The sequence below is a fragment of the Gekko japonicus genome, unplaced genomic scaffold, assembly GCF_001447785.1.
Source record: "Gekko japonicus isolate JY-2015 unplaced genomic scaffold, Gekko_japonicus_V1.1 scaffold1976, whole genome shotgun sequence".
NCBI classification, from domain to species: Eukaryota; Metazoa; Chordata; class Lepidosauria; order Squamata; family Gekkonidae; genus Gekko; species Gekko japonicus.
This window is the reverse complement of record NW_015170948.1, coordinates 123,429-143,852: the sequence shown is the minus strand read 5'-3', so window position 1 is coordinate 143,852 and position 20,424 is coordinate 123,429. Positions and strand designations below refer to the sequence as shown.

Below are 20,424 nucleotides of genomic sequence, written 5' to 3'. Positions count from 1 at the left end.
CGAGACAGTGGATTGTGCCTACAAACAAATGGCTTGAAACAGGATCACTTTCATTCCAAAAAAGCCTGTGAAAGCTGTGAGAACACTTCACAAAACACTGGCTTCTTACAGTGTCCTATTTCTCGGAGTCTGCACTATGGGAATGCCATGAAATTCGCAGAACCAAAAGGGAAGGCCAGAAGTGAAAGATGCCGCCCTCGTCAGGGACTGGCCAGCAGCTATGTGTGGACATTCCCACAAGAAATAGCAAAGAACAGTTTGTCTCTCTCTCTCTGTGTGTGTGTGTGTGTGTGTGCGCGCGCGCGCGCGCGTGTGTGTGTGTGAGAGAGAGAGATTCTTTATGCTTAGCGGTGATGGGAAAGAGGTTGCAGAATTAAACCTGCAAAATGCCAGGCTGCCCTTTGAAGACATAAAAAAGGGTAAAGGCAGGCTGGCATTTAGCAGGATTACCTCTGCAACATCTCCTCCATAATGGGGGGAAAAATTACAAAGAACTACTATGCTCATGCACACCCATGCCAACCAAAGCAGAAGAGTTCCCTTTTTCCTTCACCCACACAGATAGAAAGCAAGAAATCTCTTCCCCATTATGACAGGAATATGGACACTTTAAAGCCTCCAGCCAAGAGGGCCACTCGCCTCCTTTCTGCCCTCTCTCCTCCCAAAACTGGCCTGCCAACTCTCATTACCATTTCTGTGCAACTTATGAGAAATGCTTGCTGATGGACCCAGCAATCTAATCACAACAGCGGGAAACCAATTCTTTCACATTTAACCATTACTTACAGGTTTCAGTCTTCCCTGAAAGCACATACAAAATTCCCACAAATCATAGACAGAGATATGCAAATGAATGCATTCACCTTCCGACAAAGACAGCAATAATTACCACTGCTAAAAGAAGGGCTGTCTAAGTGGTGATCAGGACACTTCTTTAAAAAGCACACAAATTTTGTCAGTTTACATGCTTGGGTGGCTTATCACGGTATACTCTGTTGTGGCGGAAAGTGCCGTCAAGTTGCTTATGGCAACCCTGCAGGACTTCCAAGGCAAGAAACAAACAGAGGTGGTTTGCCATTGGACGTCTGTGGTGATCTCCCACCCTAGGACTCACCAGGGCTTGGCCCGGCTTAACTTCCGAACTCTGACAGGATTGGTCTGGCCTGGGTCATCCAAGATCAGAGCACACTCTGCCATGAATGCCATGAAAGTGAGTATCTTCTTTAATACTGTGCACTATCATATGAACGATGTTGTGTATCCATAAAGAGTGCACATGCGTTTGGGCTTGCACGTGGTCAGGAGCACAAGCGCAGCTTCAGGTTCCAATACGATAGCGGGTGAGGATTCTAGGAGGGACCTATCGGCCACCTCGGATCCAGCGCCTGACCTATGGAGATTAGGGTTAGGGTGAAACTCCACTCCACTGAAATACACTGCAGCTCAAAAAAAGTTGCAAAGAAAATGTGGAATGGATTTTCCACAAACAGTACAAGCAGTATTCAGACCAACCAGAAAAATACAACAGATGCTACGATTGGCCAAAGACAGAAGAGACCCCCCTCACTTCTCTAGGGGTATACCGCATACCCTGCATCTGTGGACAGGTTTACATCGGGACCACACAATGTAGCATCCAGACAAGAATAAAAGAACATGAAAGGCACTGCTGCAGACTTGGCCAACCTGAAAAATCAGCAGTGGCTGAACATGTCTAAACTCAAAAAGGACACAGTATCTTGTTCCAAGACACTGAAATGCTGGACAACACATCCCATTACCATGTCAGATTACGCAGGGAAGCCATTGAGATTCATAAACATAAACACAATTTCAACAGGAAGGGAGTTCAAAAATAAATCGGGCATGGTTTCCAGTCCTGAAAAACACAAAATGCTCTACAGCTCACAAAAGCACTACAGATAAGATCAGAATTTCAACAGCCAATCAATATACAAAAGAACCTCCTCAGGAAAGCTCCTCCATTAGCATGTCACAGCCTGGGGAACTCCTACAAGATAATGACTCAGCCCTGCCCCACTTTCCTGAGGAGATATAAATGACCTGCCTATCATTTTTCTTCTCACCTTGACACAGAGAGTCCTCCCATCTTTCTGTGTTATACCTCTGAGAATGCCAGCCACAGCTGCTGGCGAAACGTCAGGTCCCACAATGCCCGGAAAATCTACAAAAACTAATGACTAATGTTACTTCAGCAACAATTGAACATGCAAATCTGTCTTACAAATTGCTCAAAAATAGTTTCTTCTAGACAGCAGGGGATCCCATCCAAGCCTCAACTAAAAACCAATTTTAAAATCTAGCAGACGGGTTGTTCTTAGACCTTTCTGTGGTCACCTCAGTCTGCAGATTAGAATTTTGTGGTGGATGTATAGAATTTAGCAGCCCAAATATCATTGACTAGTGTGATCTCGCCAGAGCTTGGAAACTAAGCAGGATTGGCCACAACTTAGTACGTGGGTTGGAGACTACCAAGAAAACAGGGGGTTGCTATGAAGAGGAAGGCAAGGGCAAACCACTTCTACTCACCTCTTGCCTCGAGACCACCCTGGTTCTGGGGTTGCCATGAGTCAGTTGCAACTTCTCGGCACACATTATTATATAGAATTTTGGCAACAATTATTAACCCACTATCATTTTAAAAAAGTAAAAGCTGATATCCACAACTGATGTAGCCTGGGTCATGATTTAAAATGTAACTAAAATATTAGCAAAGAGAAAAAGTACTTAGAAGAGCTTACGACTGTAGACTTCTCTCTCTATCAGCCAATATCATAATGCCCCTATATAAATCAATGGTGCGACCTCATTTGGAATACTGTGTGCAATTCTGGTCACCACACCTTAAAAAGAATATTAAAAAGAATATTCTAGCTTTGGAAAAAGTGCAGAAAAGGGCAACTAGAATGATAAAAGGGTTGGAACACTTTCCCTATGAGGAAAGGTTAAGGTGCTTAGGGCTCTTTAGCTTGGAGAAATGACGACTGAGGGGTAACATGATTGAGGTTTATAAGATTACAAGAGGCGGGACCCGCGATACTCACGGGGGGGAAGTATTCCCCACAGCTCCCGGCCTGCAGAAGCAGCAGCAGGTGAGCCCATCCTTCGACCTTCCTCTCCCAAGTGGCGGCTACAAGCATGGGCGGCTTCAAAAGGGAATTAGATAAGACTTATTTAGAGAATGTTTACGCTGATCTTAACCAAAAGGCCAAGAAGCAATGAAAAGGGAATTAGATAAGCATATGGAGCAGAGGTCCATCAGTGGCTATTAGCCACAAGGTATAGATAGGGACTCTGGGGCAAGTGATGCTCTGTCATCTTGGTGCTTGGGGGGGTCAACAGTGGGAGGGCTTCTAGTGTCCTGGCCCCACTGGTAGACCTCCTGATGGCACTGGTATTTCTGGCCACTGTGTGACACAGAGTGTTGGACTGGATGGACCTTTGGCCTGATCCAACATTGGCGTTTCTTATGTTCTTATGTTATGTTCTCACTCTCTCACAAGGATCGCACGAGTTTCCCTTCTCTTGTATCTCCTCGCAGAATAATCTAAAAATTAAAACGTCATGCTTCTACATCTCAGCCTAAACATTTGCACTTGACAACCGAGGCTGTCCTGGTGAATCCATCCCTTTCATCATGACAAAACTGTCAAGACTACACAAGTGGTGGAAACAGTCAGTGGAGAAGGGCGGGGGGGGGGGGGCAAATGCATTACAAAAACTGAAATGTTAGAAATCTTTGGAGACAATTTTAAACCACATCCTTTATCAAGTCAGTCCCTCAGTCATATTCTTCGGATTTTTGGATGCATTTGGGTTTTTACTCTGCAGGGCCGGGAAGTGAGATGGACAGGTTTGGATTTACATCATATTAGAACCAGAAAAACAAGTTTTAAAAGCACGCTGAAAAACTGAGAAAATCCCCAACCCCAAGAGTCAAAGTCTAACCTGTGCAACTAAAAGATTATCTCCAATTCTGCTTCATCCACTCTCTCTGTAAGAGCACAAGCTGCCCTGCCCATTTTTTCGAGGGTTCCTGGTTACCAGAGTAGGATACAGGTAGTATGACCCATAATGGGACAAAAGTTTAAGTTCTATGATGGATGTCTTCTTCTTTCAGTCCTGTACGCATAAACTCATTTGGGGATAATGTCAAACGTCTAAATTTGAGGCCCTTCATAAATGTGAGGCCTGGGCCAATGGGCCCATGATAGGTGAAAGGAGACAAATACTTCCTATCACATGCTGAAGAAGCATCACATTTTACAGTTTAAATGTTAACATAGTAAATGGGAGGAGACCTGACTCTTCAGCAGAGTAACAGTGGAAACCTCAGAACCTCATATGTTTTTGTTTGGTTTTGGGTTGTTTTTTTAACAATGATGCAGGGACTGAATTTTAAGATTGGAAGCCTTTCAAAAGTCAACCCAAATGGTGGTCTACTCCATCTCCCCTCCAAAAAATCCCAAATCCCAGAATAGTATATCTCAATACCCTCCTGTTCTGCAGATTCTATCAGGAGGAACGAGACCATCTTATACTACCCCCCTTCTGTCTAGATTTAGCCCTTTGCCGTCAGTCTTATCTTGACTTTATGCCAGAAGTCCTTCGTAAATCCCTCTTAGAAGACGTTCAGAGCTCAGTGACTTACGCTGTGGCAAAATTTTGTTGCTTAGCTATTAGGAAACGTAAACTTATTTTAGCTGAAAAAAATGGTATGATTCTCTTATTAACACTATTTTACTTGACTAGTGTTATTAACTCTCTCCTGTTAAAGTTTTTATATTATTCCCATGTTATTACTGTTTTAATCCCTTTTATATCAGAATTGTACTGTTTTACTGGCTCCTGCCGCAATACATTAAATTAGATATATCTCAATACAACAGATTTAAAAACTACACCACAGCAAGCTCCCTAGTGCTGCCCTGAAACAGACTGATAAACCAGTAAAAATTGTGAGCAGCATCACATTGCTTTTCAGAAGGACAGGGAGGGAATATGGACTGGAAAGACCAGCCAGCTGCTCTAAGACCCCCCTGGGCCATTATGGCCAGTCCAGGCCATTCCCCCAGTGGGCGGATGGCTCCCCCTGACCTGGGCCAGGCCGGCCCTCTGGCAGAAGGGCAGTGCCCAGCCCACCCAGTGATGTAGAGGCTGCACCCATCTGAACTTCATGTGGTGTAGGGGAGGCCACACCCAGCCCACTGGGCGGGCGGCTCCTCCCTCATTTGGGCGGACAGAGCTGGGGCAGGCTAGGGCAAGGCAGGCACGATGCTCCTCCCTCCCTCCCTCGTGGGGGGGGGGCTTTTCCGGGGCTGTTTTCCTGTACAGTCCACCCCTGCTTGCAAGTAGGCCTTCTGAGCTTGAACTGACCTAGAAGTGCTGGGCCGGTGGGCGGGCTCTTTTTGTAGCAGGAACTCCTTTGCATATTAGGCCACACACCCCTAATGTAGCCAATCCTCGAAGAGCTTACAAAGCTCTTCTTACAAGGGCTACTGTAAGCTCTTGGAGGATTGGCTACATTAGGGGGATGTCGCTTAATATGCAAATGAGTACCTGCTACAAAAGGAGCCCTGCCGGTGGCACAAGGCGGGAGTCTCAGCATGGAGGTCATGGCCTCGAGCTGGAAGAAAGATCTGCTGGCTGAGTGAGAGACAGGAAGGCCTGCCCTGCAAAGCCTCCCGCCCACTTCTCATACGTATCTGCTTCTTTACATTGCATTTTTGTATGTAAGATGCTTTGGTTACCCACCGGGGAGAAAAGTAGTCTAAAAATCCTTAAACAGATTAAACCCTGTGGGTGACTTCTCCCCTTACAAACCGACACAAGTACAGTCCTCTCCCGAGGCCCTGCTTCATGGGTGCTCCCGCCTTCTGAGATTAGGCCGGGGGCAAACCAGGAGGGGGGGGGTCTGCTCAGCCACGGCACCCAAACTCTGCAAATGTCTCTCCAGGGAGCATTGCCCATCCCCTCCTGTTGCTGTCTTCCACCAGAGGTTGTTTCATTTGGGTTTTACTTGTTTGTAAGATGTTGTTTTATTACGTATGTTTTGTTAGCCGCTTTGGTGGCCCTTATGAGAGCAAAAGGGGGGAACGCGGGTGCCGGTGCAGCGAGGACAGTCAACACAGGGAAGCCCTCCCGTGTGCCGGCTGGACAGATGGTTTTTTAGAGGAGTTCGGGGGCTCCCAAATTCCACTGAGCTCCCCGAAGAGGAGCACAGTGCAGGGGGCTTGACTGGGACTCCCCACAAGCAGCAACAAGCGGGTGGGAGTCCTTTGATCGCCCCGAAGCAAGAACCGATCGAGAGCGCCCATGCCGGGCATGGGTGCGGAGCCGTGACCATCCGACCAAGGGGGAGAAGCAGAAAGCTTCAACTGAACTGCTTAAAACCATCATCACCGTGAGTAAAACTACAAGCAACAACATTAGAGACTTCCCATTGATTAAGCCCCCTTTAACTCTATTGAAAACACAAAGGATTATAGGGGTGAAGAATCCCGCCCCCTTCCAGCAGCTAAGAAAAGATCTGAAAGCGTTCTTTAAAATGGCTTGGGCAAAAGAAGAGAAGGTTGTGATCTGAGAACAAAACTGTCAATAAAAATATCGATCTTTCAATACTCTGTAGTGGACTACAAAATCTTGGAAATATTCATCTTATTTGGCTTATTTCCAGGGAAATAAGAGCTCCTCTGTTTGGAATTACAAATACATTTTTTGGAGTTATATGAACTATATGAAGACCCTTTAAAGGACTACAAATAACTATATTTTAATAAGTACAATTAAAACAGGAGCTGCGGTGGCTCAAGTGGTTAAGACGCTGAACTGCAGGCTGTGGAAGGTCAGTAGTTCAGCAGTTCAAGACCCGGGTGCCGCATGACGGAGTGAGCTCCTGTCTCTAGTTCCAGCTCCTGCCAACCTAGCAGTTCGAAAGCGAGAAATTGCAAGTAGATAAATAGGGACCACTTCGGTGGGAAGAAGGGAACAGCGTTCTGTGCGCCTTGGTGTTGAGTCATGCCGGCCACATGACCACGGAAACGTCTTCGGACAGCGCTGGCTCTTCGGCTTTGAAACAGAGATGAGCACCGCAACCCTAGAGTTGGATTCGACTGGCTTTCGAGCAAGGGAACCTTTACCTTTACTTTACAAATAAAAAGAAGTATCAATAAGAACTATCAGCAACATAATTTGAATGTTTTATATGTTATATTCTCATAACATACTTTATCTTGGTTTGCTGAAATTATAAAAGTACATTCTGTTTTCTCTGTATTGTTAACAATTGATAAGAATGTTGACCTTGGTTGAAACTGTCTCAGTTTTTAACATGACTATATTTACAAATATAGAAGTGGCGTGATTGTACGGTTTTTTACTGAAAGGCAATCTGATTCTCTGTATTCTAACTTGGGAATGCACCTGCTTTGCTTTAGTGTAACCATAACAAAACTTGCTGTGTAAATAGAGGTAGCTGTGTGAAGGTAGAGGTTGTACTGACATAGAGTTGGAGAGATTCCCTGTTGTCAGACTCAGGCCTTCAATGACGGGCAAATAGTTGGTACCTGATAATGTATTTTGCTTAAAACCTGTATGACCTGCAACCTGTAACCTTTCCCCATGATTTACCTGCTTCTGTCTGCTTGCATTTTCTTATCGTTGCCCTCGCCTGCCATTGCATTCCTGAAGGGGGGAGTATGCCCGAGTAGTGGAATAGGGAGGCCGCTTAGTAATCTTCCGAAGAGGCCCCAAATACATTGTTCTCATGAGAAATGTCCTTGGAGGAAAGTCTGTGCCTGGCTAGATAGTGGTTGTATATCTTTCAGGAGAACTGTAATAATGCTGACGTTGAATGCATGGAATTTGGGGTTGCAGCTATACCTTGTGTTTCCCGCCTTGCAAATCAGTCCTAACAAAGAGTTTGAACCCACAGCATCTCATATCTCTGAATAAAACATTCACTAAAGAAAATGTCTGTAGAGAGTGATTTGACTGGGAACCTGACACCTGTTTTCAACAAGATATTTTGGAAATGGTTGGTGTAGACAAGGAGCTGCGGTGGCTCAAGTGGTTAAGATGCTGAACTGCAGGCTGTAGAAGGTCGGTAGTTCAGCAGTTCGAGACCCGATTGTGCCGCATGACGAAGTGAGCTCCCGTCTCTAGTTCCAGCTCCTGCCAACCTAGCAGTTCGAAAGCAAGAAATTGCAAGTAGAAAAATAGATACCACTTCACTGGGAAGGTAACAGCGTTCCGTGCGCCTTAGTGTTTAGTCATGCTGGCCACATGACCATGGAAATGTCTTTGGACAGCGCTGGCTCTTCGGCTTGGAAACAGAGATGAGCACCACAACCCAAGAGTCGGATTCAACTGGCTTTCGAGCAAGGGAACCTTTACCTTTACTTTTTTGGTGTAGACAAAGATACATTGTTGACTGCAGACTTTAAATGATTATTACAGGAAGCAATTATAACAGCAGTAAGAACAGCTCTGGAAAAAACTATGAAGAATGTGCAACCTAAGCCTGATTTACTCTTACAGAAGAGCACCAATCAGAAGGAAGAGGAAACTGACATGACACTTATTATTGTGGAATATATTGATACAGAAATTCAGATGAAGTCACACACACACACATACATACACAGCAACAAGAAGGGCAGTGAAACAATTAGAAAAATAAATAAACAAATTAATAGCTCATGGCAAATTACACCGAGCTGCCCCAACAAAAGATCATTCAGAAATCTTTGTCAGTCGGATTCCTTGTGGTAGGCAAATGGGGGCTAATCAAATGGCTACGCATAATAGAATATCGGGGACAGCGTAGAAGAATATGAGCAACTGAATCAGGTTAACTATAGAGGCAATTGCAGGTTCTGTCCCTATAGGGGATACCCCTATATCTGCCTAAGACCACAGCAGAAGGGAAAAGATTGAATCTCGCTAACATAAAAACCTGCCGATAAAGTGGGATTTTTAGATTAGAGATGTACTGAGCCATAGAAGCTTGGGGGGGGGGAAGGTCTTCCATATCCCAAATCCTCCTCCTCATCACCTGCAAAATAGCTGTTTCACCACCATTATACAAAGAAGCCAAATCGATTCCCATAGTTTTGATTTTCTGCACTATAGTTTGTGACCAAGTGGAAATATATGGGTCAGCCAGAAGTTGAACCATAAGGCTGTTGGGGGGAGAACTAAAATGCAACTGCAACCAATATTTGATAGTGGAGATCCATGCCCAAGATTCAATAAGGTGGGCACCTAACTCTGCACAAAAAGAACAATAAGATACAGAGTTAGGCAAACCTAAAGATGAAGTCTACAACCCAACTGATATGACTTACAAAAAATATTCAAAAACAAACAAATTGACTGAAGAACTGGATATGAGACCCCATGAAAGAATGACAAGAGATGGAATTATTGAACCAAGAAATGAAACATCTGCTCAATGAAAAAAGAAGAATATATGGAACCTCAAACTATTTTAAAAATTGATTATAGATGGTTACCTCCAGATGATACTAGTTTCATCTACAAGGGGAAAAGGCACAAAATTAAGACTTTAAGGCTCAAGAGGAGAAATCTGAGAATGAAGAAGAGGATGAAAACTTATGGAAAAGTTCCAAAATTTTGTGGATAAGAGAGCATACATAAGCATTGATTTCTTTGTATAAGGGAGAAAACACAGCCCCTCAAGATTTTATAAAGGCCTGAATAATGTAAATATCATACAGCTGTTCACAACTATATAAACGAATTGAAACAGAAAATATACTAAGAGTATAAAATTTTATTTTTTGAAACATATGTGAAAGATTATTGTAAGAATGTTAGGTGAAATTTGAAAAACAGTTTGGTGTAGTGGTTAAGTGTGCAGACTCTAATCTGGGAGAACCGGGTTTGATTCCCCACTCCTCCACTTGCACCTGCTGATGTGACCTTGGGTCAGTCACAAGCTCTGGCACAGCTGTCCTTGAAAAAGAGCAGTTTGTGTCAGAGTTCTCTCAGCCCCACCCACCTCACAGGGTGTCTCTTGTGGGGAGGGGAAGGGAAAGGAGTTTGTAAGCCCCTCTGAGACTCCAAGTGAAGGGCGGGGTGAAGGGCGGGGGGTATAAATCCAATCTCTCTCTCTCTCTCTCTCTCTCTCTCTCTCTCTCTCTCTCTCTCTCGTGGTCTGTTTCTCACTCTCTCTCTCTCTCTCTCTCTCTCTCTCTCTCTCTCTCTCTTAAATAGGTAATCTGATGAGGTTTATTTTATTTATTATTTCGATTATTTATTATTTAGATTACCTATTTAGATTACTTATTTAGATTACCTATTATTTAGATACCTATGTAAATGCTTGTGTGTGTATGAAATTACATGGTTTTAGATTTTGAAATGAAGAATACAATAGATAAAGTATACAGACATATAACCTTTCATAGATTATAAAAACTGATATTTAAAAGTATGCAAAAGATTTTCCTAAGAACATAAGGTGGAACATGGAAAACAAATATGGTATGAAGTATTCAAGCACGGAGACTGACGATGTAACTGAACCCCCCACATTTATGTACTTGTGTGTTATATACTTGTGTGTTTGGCCATTGTGATGTTTATCTTTATAAAAAAAATCTTTATGGAGAGCAAAAGGGCGGGGTGTAAATTTTATAAATTAAATAGAACATCTGTATTTTGGGCAGAGTCCCCTTTGTGCCCACTTGTTTCACACAGGAACCAAATGCTAGCCCAGCCTCTTCTTCCCTTCACTCTGTAGCATGTTCTGCCAGTTGAAAATGAATGACAAACTCTTTCCTGCAGGGGTCTTGTCCTTTGCCTATGCTACTGTGTAACACTCTATAAATATTTGGGCTCCATGAAATAATGACAAATGAAAAATTCAATTAGACTGCAGCATGTTCAGAAAAAAATAACAGCATGTTCAGAACGCTATCATGAAGAAATATTACACACTGAGCTCCTGAAACAGCCTTGTGCACAGATATAATTCAGATATACCTGCACACTGTGCCCTCATTCGACACCCCCTTATTTCTTGCTCTATTAACCTGGCTGGTTTGGCCTCCCAGATTACTTGCAAATTCTTGTGTATGAAGCAGATAAACAAATTGCATCGCATAGGATATTTCATATTGTAGGAATAAATATCTGTCTGTAAAGATTTCAGGTGATCACCATATAAAGCACTGAAATAAGAAGATAAATGCCAGAAACAACCATGTTTTTTGGCAATCTGGATAGGATGTTTCCCTTGTCTTCAGCTACTGCAGTTTAAAGGATCCCTCACCACCTCTTTAAAATTCCTCTTAGGAAATAAAATACCTCTCTGACATCTATCATAATATCACATTGATAAAATCTGGCCAAGGGGCAAGTTTAAATGTTTATAAAATTAACTTTAAATATTCTTAGCTTCTAAACAGTTAAATGGAGTATGTGTTTACACTGATCTTTGAAATATGCATAGTTATTTTCTGCCAAAAATTTTATGGGAGAAGGAGCTTGGAGAGGAGAGTCACTGGGAGCAGTTAGTTTTGAAGCTGCTGTCCAGAACGTTTAAGATTTATTATAGTAAAAAGCTGTCAGTTGCTATTATTTTTATGTCCCAAAAAAAGAAATGCTTTTACAGTAACCTTCCCTTGCTGTAGAAATCCCCAACAAAATATGCCTCCAAGCGAAACTAGGGGACAAGGCAGAGTATGGAGTGGCCTCATTTCACACACCAAGACTGGTCCTGATGAGATGCCACAACTGTACATCACCATGAGCTTTAAGGACTGTGGATACAACAGGGTAAGATAGGTAAGGAATGATTTGTGCCAGTCTCATAGGAGAGAGGGACTCAGCGAGCCAAAGATTACTTTTTAATACTACCAAATCTTCTATTTATTTCTTAAACAATGTTAAAACAATTAACACATAGTGGCCGCAGAGGGACTGCTCAAAATTCAGATGTTTTGTGTATTCTACTAGTTTTGCTGGCAATGAGAGTCGCAAGCAGCCCTCGGGGGGGGGAGGCCTCCGGCTTCTCTCCCACTGATCTGCAGCCAGGATGGTCCTTCCCAAGAGGTCTTGGAACCCATCAGTCACAGAATCCAGGGGAAGCTTCCCACGGACCTCTCTGAGCAGGAGTTACCAGGCTCCAAACGTGGGAGTGGCAACTCAGACCTTTGGAAAATTAGCACACCAACCATCCCAGATTGTCTGCTGTCCTCAGTGTTCCGGGAGAAGGCTTTTTCCAATGGCCGCACGGAGCACACTTCAGCACTGTTCTTTGAAATGCCTTGGGTGGCTCATCTGGCCTTGCATAGAAGGGAAGTTGAACGGGATGGCATCAAATCTTGCTGGGGGGGGGGGAGCTCTCCAAGGTCCTGCAGCGCCCACACAATCAGACGCCTACGGGCTGCCCAGCTCCTGGTTGCCTCCTGCTGTGGGCCTCCTCCTCCTGGATGTTGCCCAAGTTCAGCACAGACTCACCACAGAACTAGAGCACGGGGAGGGGGGATTTTCCTGATTGTCCAGGTACACGTCTTAATATTTCTCTCAGTGCATTCCAGCATGCTGGCATTTTTTTTTCTTCTGGATTATGCCTGTTAGAAGCCATTTCTGCTTTTCAGATCCTCCCAGCAAAGAAATGTCTTTATAGAAGCTGTGTTGTTTTCTCGCAGACAAAAAGCCAAGCCATAGTAACACACTAGGGAACCGGGTACATTAACGTGGCTATTTAAAAGGCTTCCCACTTCTTGCACATTTTAAAACGGATGCACTTCCTGACCAACCTTTACAAGGACTGAACTGGGAAACTCATCAAATATTTAAGGCCCTTCTGCTTGGAAAGCTCATTAGGCACTGAAAAGGTCTCCGCTTAAATGGGGGGGGGGCTCTTCAACAGATAACCTTTTGTTATAATCGTGCACCCCAAACAGATTTATTTTCAGATCAGTTTTTATTTTCCTTTCTGCCTTAGATGTAAAAATGTCTGTAAGTGTAATGAAGCTTTACTTTGAGATCCAACAACCTAGATTTATCCTAGGATATGTCTACTTGCTCGAGAGCCTTGGAAGCATTTTTCCTATTCTCTTTGTTCAGCTTCCACATGCCTTCATGCTGGTGCCTCTAAAAACCAGGAAACAGCAGAAGCCCTTGGCTCCATTCCAAACAATTCTGGCAGTCCACTCGAACATCACAGACATAAGAACATAAGAGACGCCAATGTTGGATCAGGCCAAAGGCCCCTCCAGTCCAACACTCTGTATCACACAGTGGCCAGAAATACCAGGGGCCATCAGGAAGTCCACCAGTGGGGCCAGGACATTAGAAGCCCTCCCACTGATGACCCCCCCCAAGCACCAAGATGACAGAGCATCACTTGCCCCAGAGCCCCTATCTATACCTTGTGGCTAATAGCCACTGATGGACGACTGCCCTCTCTCTGCCTGGCCAGGGTCTTCAACATGGTTGAGGGCTAGATTGTCATATAACCTTCAGATGTTTTCACAGTGTACGCCAAACCTACCACAAAGCAGTGGGTCCCAGATTCATGACAGAAGTCAAGTTTGTAGTTTGGTGGAATTTGGCAGCATCCCTGAAGATAACATCAACCAGCAAGAACTGTTGAATGAGTGGCTCAATTCAGTGGATCTGATTCTGGATTATACCATTTCAGCAGGCAGAGTAAATATCTGAATCTCGGAAATATTGCTTGTACATTCAAAACTTCTTCCTGATAAATTAGCTTTGTAAGTGCAAAGAAATCATGTGGAAGAGGTTTCTGTCTCTCAGCAAATGTAACCTCACCCTGGCCAGCAGTCTGAGTGGTACAGTCCAGAAACAGACACATGACATGAGGCTGCCAGTCTTGCACAATATCTTTTTTTTGGGGGGGGAGAATGAAGACATAAATGTTTTATCAAAGAAAGAAATAAAATCCTTATGAAGGAACATAAATGGCTATAAGGCAGCACTTCTAAGACAGATATATGGTTCAGAGAGAATAATGAACTGAATACCAATCAAAAAGACGTAAACGAAAGGTGGGATTTGGGGACTCTCCTTCACACACCTTATTAAAATGAACCAGAATTCCACAACGGACTATTCTTGACCACTCCAGGGATCATTTCGTAGAAAAAGAGCTAGGGGAATGCATTAGCATAACTCATTAGCATATGCCACACCCCCTGACATCACCAGAAGTGTGTCATAAGGCCACACCCCCCGCCCCCAACGGTCCCGGCCACCGGCGGCAGCCTTGCAGCTCCAGGCAGGGAGGAAGCAACTTACCCTCCCTCTTCTCCTGCCTCCTCCTGGCTGAATGAGGGCTGGAAGCGGAGCGGCCGGAAGCAGGGGGCGGGGCTTCGTCATGTGCCCCCCCGTACCTCACCCGGGGGAACTGCGATCCCCCGCGATCACCCCCGAAATGACCTCTGGACCACTCCCATTTGTTTCAATGGGATGGGTGCAGAACAACTTCCCAGCTCCATTTTGTATTCAGTAGCAAACAGAATTTTGAGATAAATCAAGATGGGTAGCCATGTTAGTCTATCTGTCACAGTAGAAAGGAGTAAGCATGTTGAAAACAGAGGAATCTGCCGTTCTTTTGATTTATCAGGATTACCAGCTGCTGTGAAAAGAAACAAACACCCAGAAGAAACAGAAACTCATTTAGGAGGAATGATAAATTCTTACAGGGAGTACAAATAGAGATTCCAAGTTAGGGCTTGTAACTTATTTTTTCCTGTATTGTCTGTTTTCCAAGAAACAACCTAGGGAGTCTGCTATACAATCACAATTCAATACAATATCCTCATCTATGCCACCAGCTGCTGGTATAACCAAATGGTTGGTAGTGTACAAAACAATTAACAGAAGAAAGCAAAAACAATTAACAGAAGAAAGCATAAGGATTTTGAATCATTATATTATGTTGGCACTAGGAGTAAGGTCCGTTGTGGGAAGAAATACAACGAGCTCTAGAAAAAGGCTGCAGGTGAGAGTCCTGGCTGCGGCTGGTGGCGTGGAGGAGGGAAGGGGGAAATAGAGGGAGGAAGTTCCATAGCCAGTTACAGAGTTGCCAACTCTGGGTTGGGAAATACCTGTAGACTTGAGGAGTAGAGCCTAGGGAGGGCAGGTTTTGGGGTGGGGAGGGACCTCAGCAGGGTATAATGCCATAGAGTCCACTGGCCAAAGCAGCCATTGTCTCCAGGAGAACTGATCTGGGTCATCTGGAGATCAGTTATAATAGCTGGAGATCTCCAGGTGCCTCCTGGAGGTTGGCTTATGTTGATTTGGGGCTATGCAGTGGCAGCTAAGGTAGAAAAGCACCTCCTCCTCCTATGCCATGTTTTCTGGATCCCAGGGGTGTGGAAAGCAGTTCTGTAGCCAGTTACAAGGTTGCCAACATCTGTGCTGGTGGGCTGGCCGGGTTTGGCGATCAGTTATATCGTCATGTGATGTCAGAAATTTATTGAGCTGGAAATCATGTGTGTCCCACTACACAATATGCCATCTTATCAACGCAGAAGCACTTTGATTATGTGACTATTTACAATGTTTTAACTGTTTTTATCTGTTTTTATGTGGACTTATGGTACTTGTACCAATGAACTGTAAGCCGCCCCTGAGCCTGTTCACAGGGAGGGCATTATAAAAATGCAAACAAACTCTGGGTTGGGAAATACTTGTAGATTTGAGAGGTGGGCTCTGTCTTTTTTGGCATGGCATGCTTGCATTATGGGCTACCGTAGAGTATGTGTCTCAAGGCACCTGTTTTCTGTGGGGGAAATGATGTGCTGTGGCTGGGAAACATGGTGATTTCTGGGAGATCTCCAGGCCCCACAGGGAGACTGGCAACCCCAGTGAACGTTCAGGGGAAGACTGGGAGATGTATTTTACCTCAGGACACATTCAGGGACTCCCAACAGCAACAGCCAACTGCTTAGAATGTTGGAGGCGAGGGCCAATCAGGCCACATATGCAAACGACCTCTGTGTTCCAACTGGCTATGAGGGGAGGGAAGAGGATGACATGCAGAATGGAGCTAGGCCCAATCAGCCCGCATATGCAAATGACCTTGAAAGGCTGGCCCAATCAGGAAGAAATTGAGTCATCGGGGCCACGGCTAGCCTTTTATATATCTCTAAATGAGTGAACATGGGGGACGTCAATGACTTCAGCACATGCTCCATTTGCCACAGCAAATAAGTTGGATGCAAAAACAATCAATCAGCAAATCTTATCAACAAATTTAAAACAGCGCAGCCAGACCTCTCAGGAAACATTTTAGCCTCCACCAAATATGTTACAATCCTTCCTGAATGCAGGGAGCAAAGGATCCTTCCGCACCAGTTGGGTAAACAATTCCAATTCATCAGTCCTGGCACAAAAAAGGCTGCAACCTGTTGTCAAATAGACAAGTTTGAGAGACAGCACCCTAAGGAAAGAATGTGGCTGGTGCACAGGAGCATACTAGGAGATCTGTTTTCATCAGTATGAGGGCCCTAGGCCATAAAGGGCCTCAAAAGTAGTAACTGGCACTCTGACTCAGGCTGACAACTACACCATGTCAGGCTCATTCACTTACTCATCTTTTAAAATTGTATATGCCATTAAAGGAGCGGTGGCGCAGGCAGTTAAACGCCTGCTATGTAACTTCATCCGAACAGCCACTATGGCTGTTCGAAAACTGAGAAACCTGTAGGAGAACATTTCTTTTTCTTTTTCTAATGATTTTTTATTATTTTCCACTACACACTACAAACACTAAAACATTAACAAAACACTAACCTAAAACATAAGCTAGGCAGGGATCATACAATATGAGTAATGATTAGCTTAATCAAAAGTTTCTCTATGTTAAGATTAATGGAATGGAACTTACTTGTTTATGCTTCAGTTATAAACTGGTATATAGCTCTTTGAACCGAGTATATAAAGTTTAATATAATTCAAACTTTCAGTGTTATATAAATGTATTATTTCTTCTTTCCTCTGTGTTTCTCTTTGTCATAAGTCCATCTGACTTTCAGGATTTTAGGAGCTGCCGCTCCTATTTCTGATTCCAAATCTTCATCTGGGTTACTGCTTGCTGCATTGTCTTGACTTCTCGATTCATGGCTGCTACTATCTTCCTCCTCTTCCTCTGCTTCCCCTTTGTCTTTCGTTGAACTTTGTTGCTGCTCCAAAAACCGCTTGGCTTTTATTACGGAGTCAATCTTTTCTTTTTTTCCATTGTAGTTGAAGATAAGTCCCTCTGGTATAATCCATCTATAGGGGGTGGAGTTTTTCTGTAAAAAAGTAGCCAAGTTTTATATTGTTTTCTCTTCCTTCTTATCTCAAATGGGATATCTTTTAAGACTTTGATTTCTTCGTCTTTGATTTTTAGGGTCATTCTATTGGTAGCTTTAAGTACCACATGTCTTGTGGACCTCTTGGAGAACCTCACCAATATCTCGCCAGGCAGGGTTTTTTTCTTGATGAATTCTGGGTATGTCCTATGAGTCATATCCATATCACTTTTCAATGCATCCGCTTTCCAACCTGTCATTGGCACCAACGCTTCACTCAGAATTTCTTTCAGGTTCTCTCCCTTTTGTTCAGGAACACCTTGAAATCTCAGAACAAACACTGGTTTTTCCATTTGTAGTCGCAAAAGCTGGTCTTTACCCGAGGTTCTTTCTTTTTCTACCACCTCCAGTCTTTGATCTATTGCTTTTGTCTTAGCTTCAACCTTTTTCACTGATTTTGCTGTCTCCTCTGTTTCTAAATTAGTCTCCTTCAATTGTTTTTGCAGTGCTTCAAAGTTATTGTTGAGGTTAGTCATCTGGTCCAGCAGAGGGCGCAATGCTGTGGCCAACATGTTAGGGAAGTCCATGTTTCCTTCTGGCTTAGCAACCAGAAGTGCTGATTTAGCAGTTCCTGGTGAAGGCTTCGTTCTCATCGCCATCTTTTCTCCCCAATTAGTCATTGTTTACAATTCATGGAAAGTTCTTTTAAGTCTCAGAAAGTTTGTTTCATTAATCGCTTTACTTATTTCCGTGTTTTATACAGCCAAATCGCCAGTGTGTTCCAAGCCCTTATCACTTAGTCAATTCACTTAGACTTCGAGGGGGGGGGTGAACACACTCTGACTCCCTCTGTCTTTTTAAATCATGGCTTTGGATGACTGCTTATTTATTTAGCCAGTTTGAAGGCATTTCACTCATGCTTCGCTCCATGCCAGATCAAAAGGTAAGAAGAGCTTCGGAGAAGGAACGCTGGATCTCCTGTTCACTCACCCCAGTGTGCGCTTGTTGTGCCATATTTGGTGCCGCCGCTGCGGGGCCTCTCGGAGCAAAGAGGAGCCTCAATCCCTCAGCCGAGGCCTCATGGGAGGCTCCTCTCATGCCCCAGGCTGAGAGCCCCCTACAAGGGCTCAAGGGGGTGTGTGGAATCATCCAGCTCCCCTCTCGCACGCCACGTTTACGGGTCGCTCTCATCGGAGCATCAATTGAGCGCGCCCGCATTCGAATCACCGAAACCGGAAGTCACCCTGTAGGAGAACATTTCAACTTCCCGGGACACAATGGGGGATCTCAGAGTAGCTGTTTTATTTCAAAGGAATTTCAGAAACAGACTAACAGGAGATTGCTAAATTACAAGTTATCACAACACAACAATGGAACCCCCAGGGCTTAACAGAGATATCAGGTTCTTATCTCACTGGAGATGTGGGGGGAGGTATTGGTGAATTTCCTGCATTGTGCAGGGCGGGTTGGACTAGATGACCCTGGAGGTCTCTTCCAACTCTATGATTCTATGATTCTATATACTAAGTCACTCAGTTCTCGCATCAGTTTGTTAACTCTTTTGTTATCTGTATGCTAGTCTGCTGCTATTCACAGGTTTTACCAACTACTTTAATCCAATCTTACCTATACTTATCACTCAGTTACTTATGCATCTTGACTCCAACTAGCCCTTCCTGGCAACTAACTCTCCTTCCTATATGTAATGGTTGGCAAAGTCTGTTTCCATGTATCTGAAGAAATATGCACAGACACGAAAGCTTATACCTAGAATTAAACTTTGTTGGTCTTAAAGGTGCCACTGGACTCAAACACTGTTCTATTACGACACAGTTATTTCATCGAGCTGCTTTCCTTAATTCTATGACACAGTTCTATCGAGCTGCTTTCCTTAATTCTTTTGCTGTTTTTAACTCATCCTCTAACCTTTGATCTAGTGGGCAATAAACTTCCCAAGTTAAGCTTCCTTTTGGGCCCACTATTTCAACCCATCAGTGTTTCTGTAAGCGAAACTATTTCTCTTAGATTTTCAACTTTACTGGACTGCACACCCTCTCTGACATACAGAGGCACTCCAACGCCAACCCTTCTCTCCTTATCCTTCTGATATAATTCTGACTCTCCTGAAGAAACTCTTTGTTTCCTGCCCCTGTGGAGTACTGCCATCAAGTTATGAGTTTCTGTACTCCTCTTGGTGGTTGTTAGAAATATGGTGAGGGTGCAGAAAACTGTAACACAACAGATATAACCCACATAAGTAATTCACCATATTACAGATGGGATGAGAATCACTTCCCACAGAGAGACATTTCCATACCACTTCTCAGTAGTATGAGGTCAAGGTACAAGGTGGTACATGTCAGCTAGGCCTCTGTCTAGCCCTGGCTGCCATGAGGTGACTCTGGAATGTCAAGTTTCTGTTCTGCTGTGTCTTCTGTGTTTCTACTATCTCTGCTTGACCTTCAGTGCCTGGTGTAGTATTTCTCCTGAGAACTGATGCCCGTTATTTCAGTGGACGTCTACCTGACTCCTGATTGGCCCTGGTCAATCAGGAGGCCTACTTGAATGATGTATAACTTCTTGCTTCACGCCCTTTTATTCAGTTCTAAGACAAAATGGTTAAGATATCTGCATACTATCGTATGTCTCAATAAACTTTACTTTTTTTAAAGCAAGCTGTTGGGAACTGATTGCTGCAGGAGTCTGACAGTACAAATCTTACTCAGACTGCTTACCATCAGATGGATGAACTTTCACACGTTAGCATGCAAAGGTTTACCACCCAATGTACACACGACAGACAGCCATACCAGTACGGCTCCCAGGTCGCAAACATGTATTGGTCATATTCTCATTTTAAAGTGTAAGTTCTAAAAATATAATGTATGAAAGGAAAGGGTTGGTCCTTTCAGGCCACTGTAATTCATGCTTATTAAAAATTGGCTTTTAAAAAAACAACCTGCGTTACAGCTGGAGAAAGTTATTTCCTAATTTTACACGGACAAGATCGTATTCTTCCAGGCTACATTCACTAATCAGTAGTAAGCACCATCCTCTAATTTTGCCTTCACACGTGCAGATTAGGGTCTTCCTCTTTCCTTAGAGC

The 20,424-nt window shown here is 43.8% G+C and overlaps 1 protein-coding gene across 1 annotated transcript in view; it reads right to left on the bottom strand.

Annotated features, from left to right (window-relative positions):
- The window catches only part of LOC107116870 (gamma-aminobutyric acid type B receptor subunit 2-like), a 293,581-nt gene that overhangs the window by 179,578 nt on the left and 93,579 nt on the right, over nucleotides 1-20,424 (bottom strand). The gene's annotated exons all lie outside the window — the stretch shown is intronic.